Here is a 16,073-nt window from a genome sequence, read left to right as displayed (position 1 = left end):
CACATGTATAAAAATCGAATGGCGCGGTAACAAAAATTCTAAATTATACAGCACAAGTTGCAGCAATGCATGCGCATAAGTTAAATTACCTGCATACAGCCGTTTCCTCAAACTGTGTGTTCATAACTGGCACTGGGAGGATCGCAGTGCCACCACTGTGCGGAGGCCCAGGACTCTGCACGGCATACGCTGGAAGAATGTCCAGCGTGGTCGGCACCGGGCAGAGACCTAAGGGGCGTTATTGGGATGGACCTCACGTTACCGGTCGTGGTCGACCACATGATCCGCAGCAAGAGGTCAAGAGCAGCTTTTGCCTCCTTCTGCGAGATTGTGATAACGCAGAAGGAGGCAGCGGAGAGGGAGAGGGAAGCCGGCCCCCTCTCCGCCAGGAGGCTAGCATCGGCGGGGCAACCCCGACGAGGCCGACGGCCCCCCTGTTAAGGGGCCGCAGACGTAAAGGCGGCGGTGGGACTACTTAGTACTTCCACCGCCGCCAAGGGGGGCTGGCCGTTAAGGCGCCCCCGGGGTGGGCAGGTCGCGGGGGCCGAGTTGGAGCAATAATCCCCTCCCCGCCTCTACAATGAAGCGACCTGCCGGTCGACCCCCTCCTTTTATTTTATAATATTTCATTTTATTCTATATATATTTTATATTCTATATTATAAATTTTATCTTTATCTTTCATTCCCCTTTATTTTGCCCCCCCTTCTTATGTTTGTTGTGTTTTGTCCATTGTATTTATTTACTTATTATTATTTATTTATTGACTTTTATTTTATCTATTTTATCTATACACCTTTTCATTTATTGATTTTATCTTTTATTTTATCGTATTTTTAAGTTTTATGAGGGTCTACGTGGGTGGTGGGACGGGGGGAGGGGACAGACGCGAGCCGGAACTTGCCTCGGTCCCCTCCTTGTCGCGTGCGGAAAAAAATGCAATGCAGCGTGTACGAGTATTTGCACATGTATAAAAATCGAATGGCGCGGTAACAAAAATTCTAAATTATACAGCACAAGTTGCAGCAATGGATGCGCATATGTTAAATTACCTGCATACCGCCGTTTCCTCAAACTGTGTGTTCGTCACTGGCACTGGGAGGATCGCAGTGCCACCACTGCGAGGAGGCCCAGGACTCTGCGCGGCATATGCTGGAAGAATGTCCAGCGTGGTCGGCGCCGCGCAGAGACCTAAGGGGCGTTATTGGGATGGACCTCTCGTTGCCGGTCGTGGTCGACCACATGATCGGCAGCGAGAGGTCAAGAGCAGCGTTTGCCTCCTTCTGCGAAATTGTGATAACGCAGAAGGAGGCAGCGGAGAGGGAAGGCGACCCCCTCTCCGCCAGGAGGTTAGCATCGGCGGGGCAACCCCGACGAGGCCGACGGCCCCCTGTAAGTGGCCGCAGACGTAATGGCGGCGGAGGTACTACTTAGTACTTCCACCGCCGCCAAGGGGGGCTGGCCGTTAAGGCGCCCCCGGGGTGGGCAGGTCGCGGGGGCCGACGTGGAGCAAATAATCCCCTCCCCCCATCTACAAAGATGCGACCTGCCGGTCGACCCCCCTCCTTTTATTTTATAATATTTCATTTTATTCTATATATATTTTATATTCTATATTATAAATTTTTTCTTTATCTTTCATTCCCCTTTATTTTGCCCCCCCTTCTTATGTTTGTTGTGTTTTGTCCATTGTATTTATTTACTTATTATTATTTATTTATTTATTGACTTTTATTTTATGTATTTTATCTATACACGTTTTACTTTATTGATTTTATCTTTTATTTTATCATATTCTTAAGTTTCATGCGGGTCGACCAGGGGTCACGGGGGGTGGGGGCAGACGCGAGACGGAACTCGCCTCTGTCCCCTCCTTGTCGCGTTGCGGAAAAAAATACAATGCAGCGTGTACGAGTATTTGCACATGTATAAAAATCGAATGGCGCGGTAACAAAAATTCTAAATTATACAGCACAAGTTGCAGCAATGCATGCGCATAAGTTAAATTACCTGCATACAGCCGTTTCCTCAAACTGTCTGTTCATAACTGGCACTGGGAGGATCGCAGTGCCACCACTGCGCGGAGGCCCAGGACTCTGCACGGCATACGCTGGAAGAATGTCCAGCGTGGTCGGCACCGGGCAGAGACCTAAGGGGCGTTATTGGGATGGACCTCACGTTACCGGTCGTGGTCGACCGCATGATCGGCAGCAAGAGGTCAAGAGCAGCTTTTGCCTCCTTCTGCGAGATTGTGATAACGCAGAAGGAGGCAGCGGAGAGGGAGATGGAAGCCGGCCCCCTCTCCGCCAGGAGGCTAGCATCAGCGGGGCAACCCCGACGAGGCCGACGGCCCCCTGTTAAGGGGCCGCAGACGTAAAGGCGGCGGTGGGACTACTTAGTACTTCCACCGCCGCCAAGGGGGGCTGGCCGTTAAGGCGCCCCCGGGGTGGGCAGGTCGCGGGGGCCGAGTTGGAGCAATAATCCCCTCCCCGCCTCTACAATGAAGCGACCTGCCGGTCGACCCCCTCCATTTATTTTATAATATTTCATTTTATTCTATATATATTTTATATTCTATATTATAAATTTTATCTTTATCTTTCATTCCCCTTTATTTTGCCCCCCCTTCTTATGTTTGTTGTGTTTTGTCCATTGTATTTATTTACTTATTATTATTTATTTATTTATTGACTTTTATTTTATCTATTTTATCTATACACCTTTTCATTTATTGATTTTATCTTTTATTTTATCGTATTTTTAAGTTTTATGAGGGTCTACGTGGGGGGTGGGACGGGGGGAGGGGACAGACGCGAGCCGGAACTTGCCTCGGTCCCCTCCTTGTCGCGTGCGGAAAAAAATGCAATGCAGCGTGTACGAGTATTTGCACATGTATAAAAATCGAATGGCGCGGTAACAAAAATTCTAAATTATACAGCACAAGTTGCAGCAATGGATGCGCATATGTTAAATTACCTGCATACCGCCGTTTCCTCAAACTGTGTGTTCGTCACTGGCACTGGGAGGATCGCAGTGCCACCACTGCGAGGAGGCCCAGGACTCTGCGCGGCATATGCTGGAAGAATGTCCAGCGTGGTCGGCGCCGCGCAGAGACCTAAGGGGCGTTATTGGGATGGACCTCTCGTTGCCGGTCGTGGTCGACCACATGATCGGCAGCGAGAGGTCAAGAGCAGCGTTTGCCTCCTTCTGCGAGATTGTGATAACGCAGAAGGAGGCAGCGGAGAGGGAAGGCGACCCCCTCTCCGCCAGGAGGTTAGCATCGGCGGGGCAACCCCGACGAGGCCGACGGCCCCCTGTAAGTGGCCGCAGACGTAATGGCGGCGGAGGTACTACTTAGTACTTCCACCGCCGCCAAGGGGGGCTGGCCGTTAAGGCTCCCTGGGGTGGGCAGGTTGCGGGGGGCGAGGTGGAGCAATAATCCCCTCCCCCCATCTACAAAGATGCGACCTGCCGGTCGACCACCCTCCTTTTATTTTATAATATTTCATTTTATTCTATATATATTTTATATTCTGTATTATAAAGTTTATCTTTATCTTTCATTCCCCTTTATTTTGCCCCCCCTTCTTATGTTTGTTGTGTTTTGTCCATTGTATTTATTTACTTATTATTATTTATTTATTTATTGACTTTTATTTTATCTATTTTATCAATACACCTTTTCATTTATTGATTTTATTTTTTATTTTATCGTATTTTTAAGTTTTATGAGGGTCTACGTGGGGGGTGGGACGGGTGGAGGGGACAGACGCGAGCCGGAACTCGCCTCTGTCCCCTCCTTGTCGCGTGCGGAAAAAAATGCAATGCAGCGTGTACGAGTATTTGCACATGTATAAAAATCGAATGGCGCGGTAACAAAAATTCTAAATTATACAGCACAAGTTGCAGCAATGCATGCGCATAAGTTAAATTACCTGCATACAGCCGTTTCCTCAAACTGTGTGTTCATAACTGGCACTGGGAGGATCGCAGTGCCACCACTGTGCGGAGGCCCAGGACTCTGCACGGCATACGCTGGAAGAATGTCCAGCGTGGTCGGCACCGGGCAGAGACCTAAGGGGCGTTATTGGGATGGACCTCACGTTACCGGTCGTGGTCGACCACATGATCCGCAGCAAGAGGTCAAGAGCAGCTTTTGCCTCCTTCTGCGAGATTGTGATAACGCAGAAGGAGGCAGCGGAGAGGGAGAGGGAAGCCGGCCCCCTCTCCGCCAGGAGGCTAGCATCGGCGGGGCAACCCCGACGAGGCCGACGGCCCCCCTGTTAAGGGGCCGCAGACGTAAAGGCGGCGGTGGGACTACTTAGTACTTCCACCGCCGCCAAGGGGGGCTGGCCGTTAAGGCGCCCCCGGGGTGGGCAGGTCGCGGGGGCCGAGTTGGAGCAATAATCCCCTCCCCGCCTCTACAATGAAGCGACCTGCCGGTCGACCCCCTCCTTTTATTTTATAATATTTCATTTTATTCTATATATATTTTATATTCTATATTATAAATTTTATCTTTATCTTTCATTCCCCTTTATTTTGCCCCCCCTTCTTATGTTTGTTGTGTTTTGTCCATTGTATTTATTTACTTATTATTATTTATTTATTGACTTTTATTTTATCTATTTTATCTATACACCTTTTCATTTATTGATTTTATCTTTTATTTTATCGTATTTTTAAGTTTTATGAGGGTCTACGTGGGTGGTGGGACGGGGGGAGGGGACAGACGCGAGCCGGAACTTGCCTCGGTCCCCTCCTTGTCGCGTGCGGAAAAAAATGCAATGCAGCGTGTACGAGTATTTGCACATGTATAAAAATCGAATGGCGCGGTAACAAAAATTCTAAATTATACAGCACAAGTTGCAGCAATGGATGCGCATATGTTAAATTACCTGCATACCGCCGTTTCCTCAAACTGTGTGTTCGTCACTGGCACTGGGAGGATCGCAGTGCCACCACTGCGAGGAGGCCCAGGACTCTGCGCGGCATATGCTGGAAGAATGTCCAGCGTGGTCGGCGCCGCGCAGAGACCTAAGGGGCGTTATTGGGATGGACCTCTCGTTGCCGGTCGTGGTCGACCACATGATCGGCAGCGAGAGGTCAAGAGCAGCGTTTGCCTCCTTCTGCGAAATTGTGATAACGCAGAAGGAGGCAGCGGAGAGGGAAGGCGACCCCCTCTCCGCCAGGAGGTTAGCATCGGCGGGGCAACCCCGACGAGGCCGACGGCCCCCTGTAAGTGGCCGCAGACGTAATGGCGGCGGAGGTACTACTTAGTACTTCCACCGCCGCCAAGGGGGGCTGGCCGTTAAGGCGCCCCCGGGGTGGGCAGGTCGCGGGGGCCGACGTGGAGCAAATAATCCCCTCCCCCCATCTACAAAGATGCGACCTGCCGGTCGACCCCCCTCCTTTTATTTTATAATATTTCATTTTATTCTATATATATTTTATATTCTATATTATAAATTTTATCTTTATCTTTCATTCCCCTTTATTTTGCCCCCCCTTCTTATGTTTGTTGTGTTTTGTCCATTGTATTTATTTACTTATTATTATTTATTTATTTATTGACTTTTATTTTATCTATACACCTTTTCATTTATTGATTTTATCTTTTATTTTATCGTATTTTTAAGTTTTATGAGGGTCTACGTGGGGGGTGGGACGGGGGGAGGGGACAGACGCGAGCCGGAACTCGCCTCTGTCCCCTCCTTGTCGCGTGCGGAAAAAAATGCAATGCAGCGTGTACGAGTATTTGCACATGTATAAAAATCGAATGGCGCGGTAACAAAAATTCTAAATTATACAGCACAAGTTGCAGCAATGCATGCGCATAAGTTAAATTACCTGCATACAGCCGTTTCCTCAAACTGTGTGTTCATAACTGGCACTGGGAGGATCGCAGTGCCACCACTGCGCGGAGGCCCAGGACTCTGCACGGCATACGCTGGAAGAATGTCCAGCGTGGTCGGCACCGGGCAGAGACCTAAGGGGCGTTATTGGGATGGACCTCACGTTACCGGTCGTGGTCGACCACATGATCGGCAGCAAGAGGTCAAGAGCAGCTTTTGCCTCCTTCTGCGAGATTGTGATAACGCAGAAGGAGGCAGCGGAGAGGGAGAGGGAAGCCGGCCCCCTCTCCGCCAGGAGGCTAGCATCGGCGGGGCAACCCCGACGAGGCCGACGGCCCCCTGTTAAGGGGCCGCAGACGTAAAGGCGGCGGTGGGACTACTTAGTACTTCCACCGCCGCCAAGGGGGGCTGGCCGTTAAGGCGCCCCCGGGGTGGGCAGGTCGCGGGGGCCGAGTTGGAGCAATAATCCCCTCCCCGCCTCTACAATGAAGCGACCTGCCGGTCGACCCCCTCCTTTTATTTTATAATATTTCATTTTATTCTATATATATTTTATATTCTATATTATAAATTTTATCTTTATCTTTCATTCCCCTTTATTTTGCCCCCCCTTCTTATGTTTGTTGTGTTTTGTCCATTGTATTTATTTACTTATTATTATTTATTTATTTATTGACTTTTATTTTATCTATTTTATCTATACACCTTTTCATTTATTGATTTTATCTTTTATTTTATCGTATTTTTAAGTTTTATGAGGGTCTACGTGGGTGGTGGGATGGGGGGAGGGGACAGACGCGAGCCGGAACTTGCCTCGGTCCCCTCCTTGTCGCGTGCGGAAAAAAATGCAATGCAGCGTGTACGAGTATTTGCACATGTATAAAAATCGAATGGCGCGGTAACAAAAATTCTAAATTATACAGCACAAGTTGCAGCAATGGATGCGCATATGTTAAATTACCTGCATACCGCCGTTTCCTCAAACTGTGTGTTCGTCACTGGCACTGGGAGGATCGCAGTGCCACCACTGCGAGGAGGCCCAGGACTCTGCGCGGCATATGCTGGAAGAATGTCCAGCGTGGTCGGCGCCGCGCAGAGACCTAAGGGGCGTTATTGGGATGGACCTCTCGTTGCCGGTCGTGGTCGACCACATGATCGGCAGCGAGAGGTCAAGAGCAGCGTTTGCCTCCTTCTGCGAGATTGTGATAACGCAGAAGGAGGCAGCGGAGAGGGAAGGCGACCCCCTCTCCGCCAGGAGGTTAGCATCGGCGGGGCAACCCCGACGAGGCCGACGGCCCCCTGTTAAGGGGCCGCAGACGTAATGGCGGCGGTGGGACTACTTAGTACTTCCACCGCCGCCAAGGGGGGCTGGCCTTTAAGGCGCCCCCGGGGTGGGCAGGTCGCGGGTGGCGAGGTGGAGCAATAATCCCCTCCCCGCCTCTACAAAGATGCGACCTGCCGGTCGACCCCCCTCCTTTTATTTTATAATATTTCATTTTATTCTATATATATTTTATATTCTATATTATAAATTTTATCTTTATCTTTCATTCCCCTTTATTTTGCCCCCCCTTCTTATGTTTGTTGTGTTTTGTCCATTGTATTTATTTACTTATTATTATTTATTTATTTATTGACTTTTATTTTATCTATACACCTTTTCATTTATTGATTTTATCTTTTATTTTATCGTATTTTTAAGTTTTATGAGGGTCTACGTGGGGGGTGGGACGGGGGGAGGGGACAGACGCGAGCCGGAACTCGCCTCTGTCCCCTCCTTGTCGCGTGCGGAAAAAAATGCAATGCAGCGTGTACGAGTATTTGCACATGTATAAAAATCGAATGGCGCGGTAACAAAAATTCTAAATTATACAGCACAAGTTGCAGCAATGCATGCGCATAAGTTAAATTACCTGCATACAGCCGTTTCCTCAAACTGTGTGTTCATAACTGGCACTGGGAGGATCGCAGTGCCACCACTGCGCGGAGGCCCAGGACTCTGCACGGCATACGCTGGAAGAATGTCCAGCGTGGTCGGCACCGGGCAGAGACCTAAGGGGCGTTATTGGGATGGACCTCACGTTACCGGTCGTGGTCGACCACATGATCGGCAGCAAGAGGTCAAGAGCAGCTTTTGCCTCCTTCTGCGAGATTGTGATAACGCAGAAGGAGGCAGCGGAGAGGGAGAGGGAAGCCGGCCCCCTCTCCGCCAGGAGGCTAGCATCGGCGGGGCAACCCCGACGAGGCCGACGGCCCCCTGTTAAGGGGCCGCAGACGTAAAGGCGGCGGTGGGACTACTTAGTACTTCCACCGCCGCCAAGGGGGGCTGGCCGTTAAGGCGCCCCCGGGGTGGGCAGGTCGCGGGGGCCGAGTTGGAGCAATAATCCCCTCCCCGCCTCTACAATGAAGCGACCTGCCGGTCGACCCCCTCCTTTTATTTTATAATATTTCATTTTATTCTATATATATTTTATATTCTATATTATAAATTTTATCTTTATCTTTCATTCCCCTTTATTTTGCCCCCCCTTCTTATGTTTGTTGTGTTTTGTCCATTGTATTTATTTACTTATTATTATTTATTTATTTATTGACTTTTATTTTATCTATTTTATCTATACACCTTTTCATTTATTGATTTTATCTTTTATTTTATCGTATTTTTAAGTTTTATGAGGGTCTACGTGGGTGGTGGGACGGGGGGAGGGGACAGACGCGAGCCGGAACTTGCCTCGGTCCCCTCCTTGTCGCGTGCGGAAAAAAATGCAATGCAGCGTGTACGAGTATTTGCACATGTATAAAAATCGAATGGCGCGGTAACAAAAATTCTAAATTATACAGCACAAGTTGCAGCAATGGATGCGCATATGTTAAATTACCTGCATACCGCCGTTTCCTCAAACTGTGTGTTCGTCACTGGCACTGGGAGGATCGCAGTGCCACCACTGCGCGGAGGCCCAGGACTCTGCACGGCATACGCTGGAAGAATGTCCAGCGTGGTCGGCACCGGGCAGAGACCTAAGGGGCGTTATTGGGATGGACCTCACGTTACCGGTCGAGGTCGACCACATGATCGGCAGCAAGAGGTCAAGAGCAGCTTTTGCCTCCTTCTGCGAGATTGTGATAACGCAGAAGGAGGCAGCGGGAGGGAGAGGGAAGCCGGCCCCCTCTCCGCCAGGAGGCTAGCATCGGCGGGGCAACCCCGACGAGGCCGACGGCCCCCTGTTAAGGGGCCGCAGACGTAAAGGCGGCGGTGGGACTACTTAGTACTTCCACCGCCGCCAAGGGGGGCTGGCCGTTAAGGCGCCCCCGGGGTGGGCAGGTCGCGGGGGCCGAGGTGGAGCAATAATCCCCTCCCCTCCTCTACAAAGATGCGACCTGCCGGTCGACCCCCCTCCTTTTATTTTATAATATTTCATTTTATTCTATATATATTTTATATTCTATATTATAAATTTTATCTTTATCTTTCATTCCCCTTTATTTTGCCCCCCCTTCTTATGTTTGTTGTGTTTTGTCCATTGTATTTATTTACTTATTATTATTTATTTATTTATTGACTTTTATTTTATCTATTTTATCTATACACCTTTTCATTTATTGATTTTATCTTTTATTTTATCGTATTTTTAAGTTTTATGAGGGTCTACGTGGGTGGTGGGACGGGGGGAGGGGACAGACGCGAGCCGGAACTCGCCTCTGCCCCCTCCTTGTCGCGTGCGGAAAAAAATGCAATGCAGCGTGTACGAGTATTTGCACATGTATAAAAATCGAATGGCGCGGTAACAAAAATTCTAAATTATACAGCACAAGTTGCAGCAATGCATGCGCATAAGTTAAATTACCTGCATACCGCCGTTTCCTCAAACTGTGTGTTCGTCACTGGCACTGGGAGGATCGCAGTGCCACCACTGCGAGGAGGCCCAGGACTCTGCGCGGCATATGCTGGAAGAATGTCCAGCGTGGTCGGCGCCGCGCAGAGACCTAAGGGGCGTTATTGGGATGGACCTCTCGTTGCCGGTCGTGGTCGACCACATGATCGGCAGCGAGAGGTCAAAAGCAGCGTTTGCCTCCTTCTGCGAGATTGTGATAACGCAGAAGGAGGCAGCGGAGAGGGAAGGCGACCCCCTCTCCGCCAGGAGGTTAGCATCGGCGGGGCAACCCCGACGAGGCCGACGGCCCCCTGTTAAGGGGCCGCAGACGTAATGGCGGCGGTGGGACTACTTAGTACTTCCACCGCCGCCAAGGGGGGCTGGCCTTTAAGGCGCCCCCGGGGTGGGCAGGTCGCGGGTGGCGAGGTGGAGCAATAATCCCCTCCCCGCCTCTACAAAGATGCGACCTGCCGGTCGACCCCCCTCCTTTTATTTTAGAATATTTCATTTTATTCTATATATATTTTATATTCTATATTATAAATTTTATCTTTATCTTTCATTCCCCTTTATTTTGCCCCCCCTTCTTATGTTTGTTGTGTTTTGTCCATTGTATTTATTTACTTATTATTATTTATTTATTTATTGACTTTTATTTTATCTATTTTATCTATACACCTTTTCATTTATTGATTTTATCTTTTATTTTATCATATTTTTAAGTTTTATGCGGGTTGACCAGGGGGTGGGACGGGGGGAAGGGACAGACGCGAGCCGGAACTCGCCTCTGTCCCCTCCTTGTCGCGTTGCGGAAAAAAATACAATGCAGCGTGTACGAGTATTTGCACATGTATAAAAATCGGATGGCGCGGTAACAAAAATTCTAAATTATACAGCACAAGTTGCAGCAATGGATGCGCATATGTTAAATTACCTGCATACCGCCGTTTCCTCAAACTTTGTGTTCGTAACTGGCACTGGGAGGATCGCAGTGCCACCACTGCGAGGAGGCCCAGGACTCTGCGCGGCATACGCAGGAAGAATGTCCAGCGTGGTCGGCACGGCGCAGAGACCTAAGGGGCGTTATTGGGATGGACCTCACGTTACCGGTCGTGGTCGACCACATGATCGGCAGCAAGAGGTCAAGAGCAGCGTTTGCCTCCTTCTGCGAGATTGTGATAACGCAGAAGGAGGCAGCGGAGAGGGAGAGGGAAGCCGGCCCCCTCTCCGCCAGGAGGCTAGCATCGGCGGGGCAACCCCGACGAGGCCGACGGCCCCCTGTTAAGGGGCCGCAGACGTAAAGGCGGCGGTGGGACTACTTAGTACATCCACCGCCGCCAAGGGGGGCTGGCCGTTAAGGCGCCCCCGGGGTGGGCAGGTCGCGGGGGCCGAGGTGGAGCAATAATCCCCTCCCCGCCTCTACAAAGATGCGACCTGCCGGTCGACCCCCCTCCTTTTATTTTATAATATTTCATTTTATTCTATATATATTTTATATTCTATATTATAAATTTTATCTTTATCTTTCATTCCCCTTTATTTTGCCCCCCCTTCTTATGTTTGTTGTGTTTTGTCCATTGTATTTATTTACTTATTATTATTTATTTATTTATTGATTTTTATTTTATCTATTTTATCTATACACCTTTTCATTTATTGATTTTATCTTTTATTTTATCGTATTTTTAAGTTTTATGAGGGTCTACGTGGGGGGTGGGGCGGGGGGAGGGGACAGACGCGAGCCGGAACTCGCCTCTGTCCCCTCCTTGTCGCGTGCGGAAAAAAATGCAATGCAGCGTGTACGAGTATTTGCACATGTATAAAAATCGAATGGCGCGGTAACAAATATTCTAAATTATACAGCACAAGTTGCAGCAATGCATGCGCATATGTTAAATTACCTGCATACCGCCGTTTCCTCAAACTGTGTGTTCGTCACTGGCACTGGGAGGATCGCAGTGTCACCACTGCGAGGAGGCCCAGGACTCTGCGCGGCATACGCTGGAAGAATGTCCAGCGTGGTCGGCACAGCGCAGAGACCTAAGGGGCGTTATTGGGATGGACCTCTCGTTGCCGGTCGTGGTCGACCACATGATCGGCAGCGAGAGGTCAAAAGCAGCGTTTGCCTCCTTCTGCGAGATTGTGATAACGCAGAAGGAGGCAGCGGAGAGGGAAGGCGACCCCCTCTCCGCCAGGAGGTTAGCATCGGCGGGGCAACCCCGACGAGGCCGACGGCCCCCTGTTAAGGGGCCGCAGACGTAATGGCGGCGGTGGGACTACTTAGTACTTCCACCGCCGCCAAGGGGGGCTGGCCTTTAAGGCGCCCCCGGGGTGGGCAGGTCGCGGGTGGCGAGGTGGAGCAATAATCCCCTCCCCGCCTCTACAAAGATGCGACCTGCCGGTCGACCCCCCTCCTTTTATTTTATAATATTTCATTTTATTCTATATATATTTTATATTCTATATTATAAATTTTATCTTTATCTTTCATTCCCCTTTATTTTGCCCCCCCTTCTTATGTTTGTTGTGTTTTGTCCATTGTATTTATTTACTTATTATTATTTATTTATTTATTGACTTTTATTTTATCTATTTTATCTATACACCTTTTCATTTATTGATTTTATCTTTTATTTTATCATATTTTTAAGTTTTATGCGGGTTGACCAGGGGGTGGGACGGGGTGAAGGGACAGACGCGAGCCGGGACTCGCCTCTGTCACCTCCTTGTCGCGTGCGGAAAAAAATACAATGCAGCGTGTACGAGTATTTGCACATGTATAAAAATCGGATGGCGCGGTAACAAAAATTCTAAATTATACAGCACAAGTTGCAGCAATGGATGCGCATATGTTAAATTACCTGCATACCGCCGTTTCCTCAAACTGTGTGTTCGTCACTGGCACTGGGAGGATCGCAGTGTCACCACTGCGAGGAGGCCCAGGACTCTGCGCGGCATACGCTGGAAGAATGTCCAGCGTGGTCGGCACAGCGCAGAGACCTAAGGGGCGTTATTGGGATGGACCTCTCGTTGCCGGCCGTGGTCGACCACATGATCGGCAGCGAGAGGTCAAGAGCAGCGTTTGCCTCCTTCTGCGAGATTGTGATAACGCAGAAGGAGGCAGCGGAGAGGGAGAGGGAAGCCGGCCCCCTCTCCGCCAGGAGGCTAGGATCGGCGGGGCAACCCCGACGAGGCCGACGGCCCCCTGTTAAGGGGCCGCAGACGTAAAGGCGGCGGTGGGACTACTTAGTACTTCCACCGCCGCCAAGGGGGGCTGGCCGTTAAGGCGCCCCCGGGGTGGGCAGGTCGTGGGGGCCGAGGTGGAGCAATAATCCCCACCCCGCCTCTACAAAGATGCGACCTGCCGGTCGACCCCCCTCCTTTTATTTTATAATATTTCATTTTATTCTATATATAATTTATATTCTATATTATAAATTTTATCTTTATCTTTCATTCCCCTTTATTTTGCCCCCCCTTCTTATGTTTGTTGTGTTTTGTCCATTGTATTTATTTACTTATTATTATTTATTTATTTATTGACTTTTATTTTATCTATTTTATCTATACACCTTTTCATTTATTGATTTTATCTTTTATTTTATCATATTTTTAAGTTTTATGCGGGTCGACCAGGGGGCACGGGGGGAGGGGACAGACGCGAGCCGGAACTCGCCTCTGTCACCTCCTTGTCGCGTACGGAAAAAAATACAATGCAGCGTGTACGAGTATTTGCACATGTATAAAAATCGGATGGCGCGGTAACAAAAATTCTAAATTATACAGCACAAGTTGCAGCAATGGATGCGCATATGTTAAATTACCTGCATACCGCCGTTTCCTCAAACTGTGTGTTCGTCACTGGCACTGGGAGGATCGCAGTGTCACCACTGCGAGGAGGCCCAGGACTCTGCGCGGCATACGCTGGAAGAATGTCCAGCGTGGTCGGCGCCGCGCAGAGACCTAAGGGGCGTTATTGGAATGGACCTCTCGTTGCCGGTCGTGGTCGACCACATGATCGGCAGCGAGAGGTCAAGAGCAGCGTTTGCCTCCTTCTGCGAGATTGTGATAACGCAGAAGGAGGCAGCGGAGAGGGAGAGGGAAGCCGGCCCCCTCTCCGCCAGGAGGCTAGGATCGGCGGGGCAACCCCGACGAGGCCGACGGCCCCCTGTTAAGGGGCCGCAGACGTAAAGGCGGCGGTGGGACTACTTAGTACTTCCACCGCCGCCAAGGGGGGCTGGCCGTTAAGGCGCCCCCGGGGTGGGCAGGTCGTGGGGGCCGAGGTGGAGCAATAATCCCCACCCCGCCTCTACAAAGATGCGACCTGCCGGTCGACCCCCCTCCTTTTATTTTATAATATTTCATTTTATTCTATATATAATTTATATTCTATATTATAAATTTTATCTTTATCTTTCATTCCCCTTTATTTTGCCCCCCCTTCTTATGTTTGTTGTGTTTTGTCCATTGTATTTATTTACTTATTATTATTTATTTATTTATTGACTTTTATTTTATCTATTTTATCTATACACCTTTTCATTTATTGATTTTATCTTTTATTTTATCATATTTTTAAGTTTTATGCGGGTTGACCAGGTGGTGGGACGGGGGGAGGGGACAGACGCGAGCCGGAACTCGCCTCTGTCACCTCCTTGTCGCGTACGGAAAAAAATACAATGCAGCGTGTACGAGTATTTGCACATGTATAAAAATCGGATGGCGCGGTAACAAAAATTCTAAATTATACAGCACAAGTTGCAGCAATGGATGCGCATATGTTAAATTACCTGCATACCGCCGTTTCCTCAAACTTTGTGTTCGTCACTGGCACTGGGAGGATCGCAGTGCCACCACTGCGAGGAGGCCCAGGACTCTGCGCGGCATACGCAGGAAGAATGTCCAGCGTGGTCGGCACGGCGCAGAGACCTAAGGGGCGTTATTGGGATGGACCTCACGTTACCGGTCGTGGTCGACCACATGATCGGCAGCAAGAGGTCAAGAGCAGCGTATGCCTCCTTCTGCGAGATTGTGATAACGCAGAAGGAGGCAGCGGAGAGGGAGAGGGAAGCCGGCCCCCTCTCCGCCAGGAGGCTAGCATCGGCGGGGCAACCCCGACGAGGCCGACGGCCCCCTGTTAAGGGGCCGCAGACGTAAAGGCGGCGGTGGGACTACTTAGTACTTCCACCGCCGCCAAGGGGGGCTGGCCGTTAAGGCGCCCCCGGGGTGGGCAGGTCGCGGGGGCCGTGGTGGAGCAATAATCCCCTCCCCGCCTCTACAAAGATGCGACCTGCCGGTCGACCCCCCTCCTTTTATTTTATAATATTTCATTTTATTCTATATATATTTTATATTCTATATTATAAATTTTATCTTTATCTATCGTTCCCCTTTATTTTGCCCCCCCTTCATATGTTTGTTGTGTTTTGTCCATTGTATTTATTTACTTATTATTATTTATTTATTTATTGACTTTTATTTTATCTATTTTATCTATACACCTTTTCATTTATTGATTTTATCTTTTATTTTATCATATTTTTAAGTTTTATGCGGGTCGACCAGGGGGCACGGGGGGAGGGGACAGACGCGAGCCGGAACTCGCCTCTGTCACCTCCTTGTCGCGTGCGGAAAAAAATACAATGCAGCGTGTACGAGTATTTGCACATGTATAAAAATCGGATGGCGCGGTAACAAAAATTCTAAATTATACAGCACAAGTTGCAGCAATGGATGCGCATATGTTAAATTACCTGCATACCGCCGTTTCCTCAAACTGTGTGTTCGTCACTGGCACTGGGAGGATCGCAGTGTCACCACTGCGAGGAGGCCCAGGACTCTGCGCGGCATACGCTGGAAGAATGTCCAGCGTGGTCGGCACAGCGCAGAGACCTAAGGGGCGTTATTGGGATGGACCTCTCGTTGCCGGCCGTGGTCGACCACATGATCGGCAGCGAGAGGTCAAGAGCAGCGTTTGCCTCCTTCTGCGAGATTGTGATAACGCAGAAGGAGGCAGCGGAGAGGGAGAGGGAAGCCGGCCCCCTCTCCGCCAGGAGGCTAGGATCGGCGGGGCAACCCCGACGAGGCCGACGGCCCCCTGTTAAGGGGCCGCAGACGTAAAGGCGGCGGTGGGACTACTTAGTACTTCCACCGCCGCCAAGGGGGGCTGGCCGTTAAGGCGCCCCCGGGGTGGGCAGGTCGCGGGGGCCGAGTTGGAGCAATAATCCCCTCCCCGCCTCTACAATGAAGCGACCTGCCGGTCGACCCCCTCCTTTTATTTTATAATATTTCATTTTATTCTATATATATTTTATATTCTATATTATAAATTTTATCTTTATCTTTC

This window comes from Lasioglossum baleicum, chromosome 14 (assembly GCF_051020765.1).
Source record: "Lasioglossum baleicum chromosome 14, iyLasBale1, whole genome shotgun sequence".
Taxonomy (NCBI): Eukaryota; Metazoa; Arthropoda; class Insecta; order Hymenoptera; family Halictidae; genus Lasioglossum; species Lasioglossum baleicum.
This window is presented reverse-complemented; position numbering follows the sequence as displayed.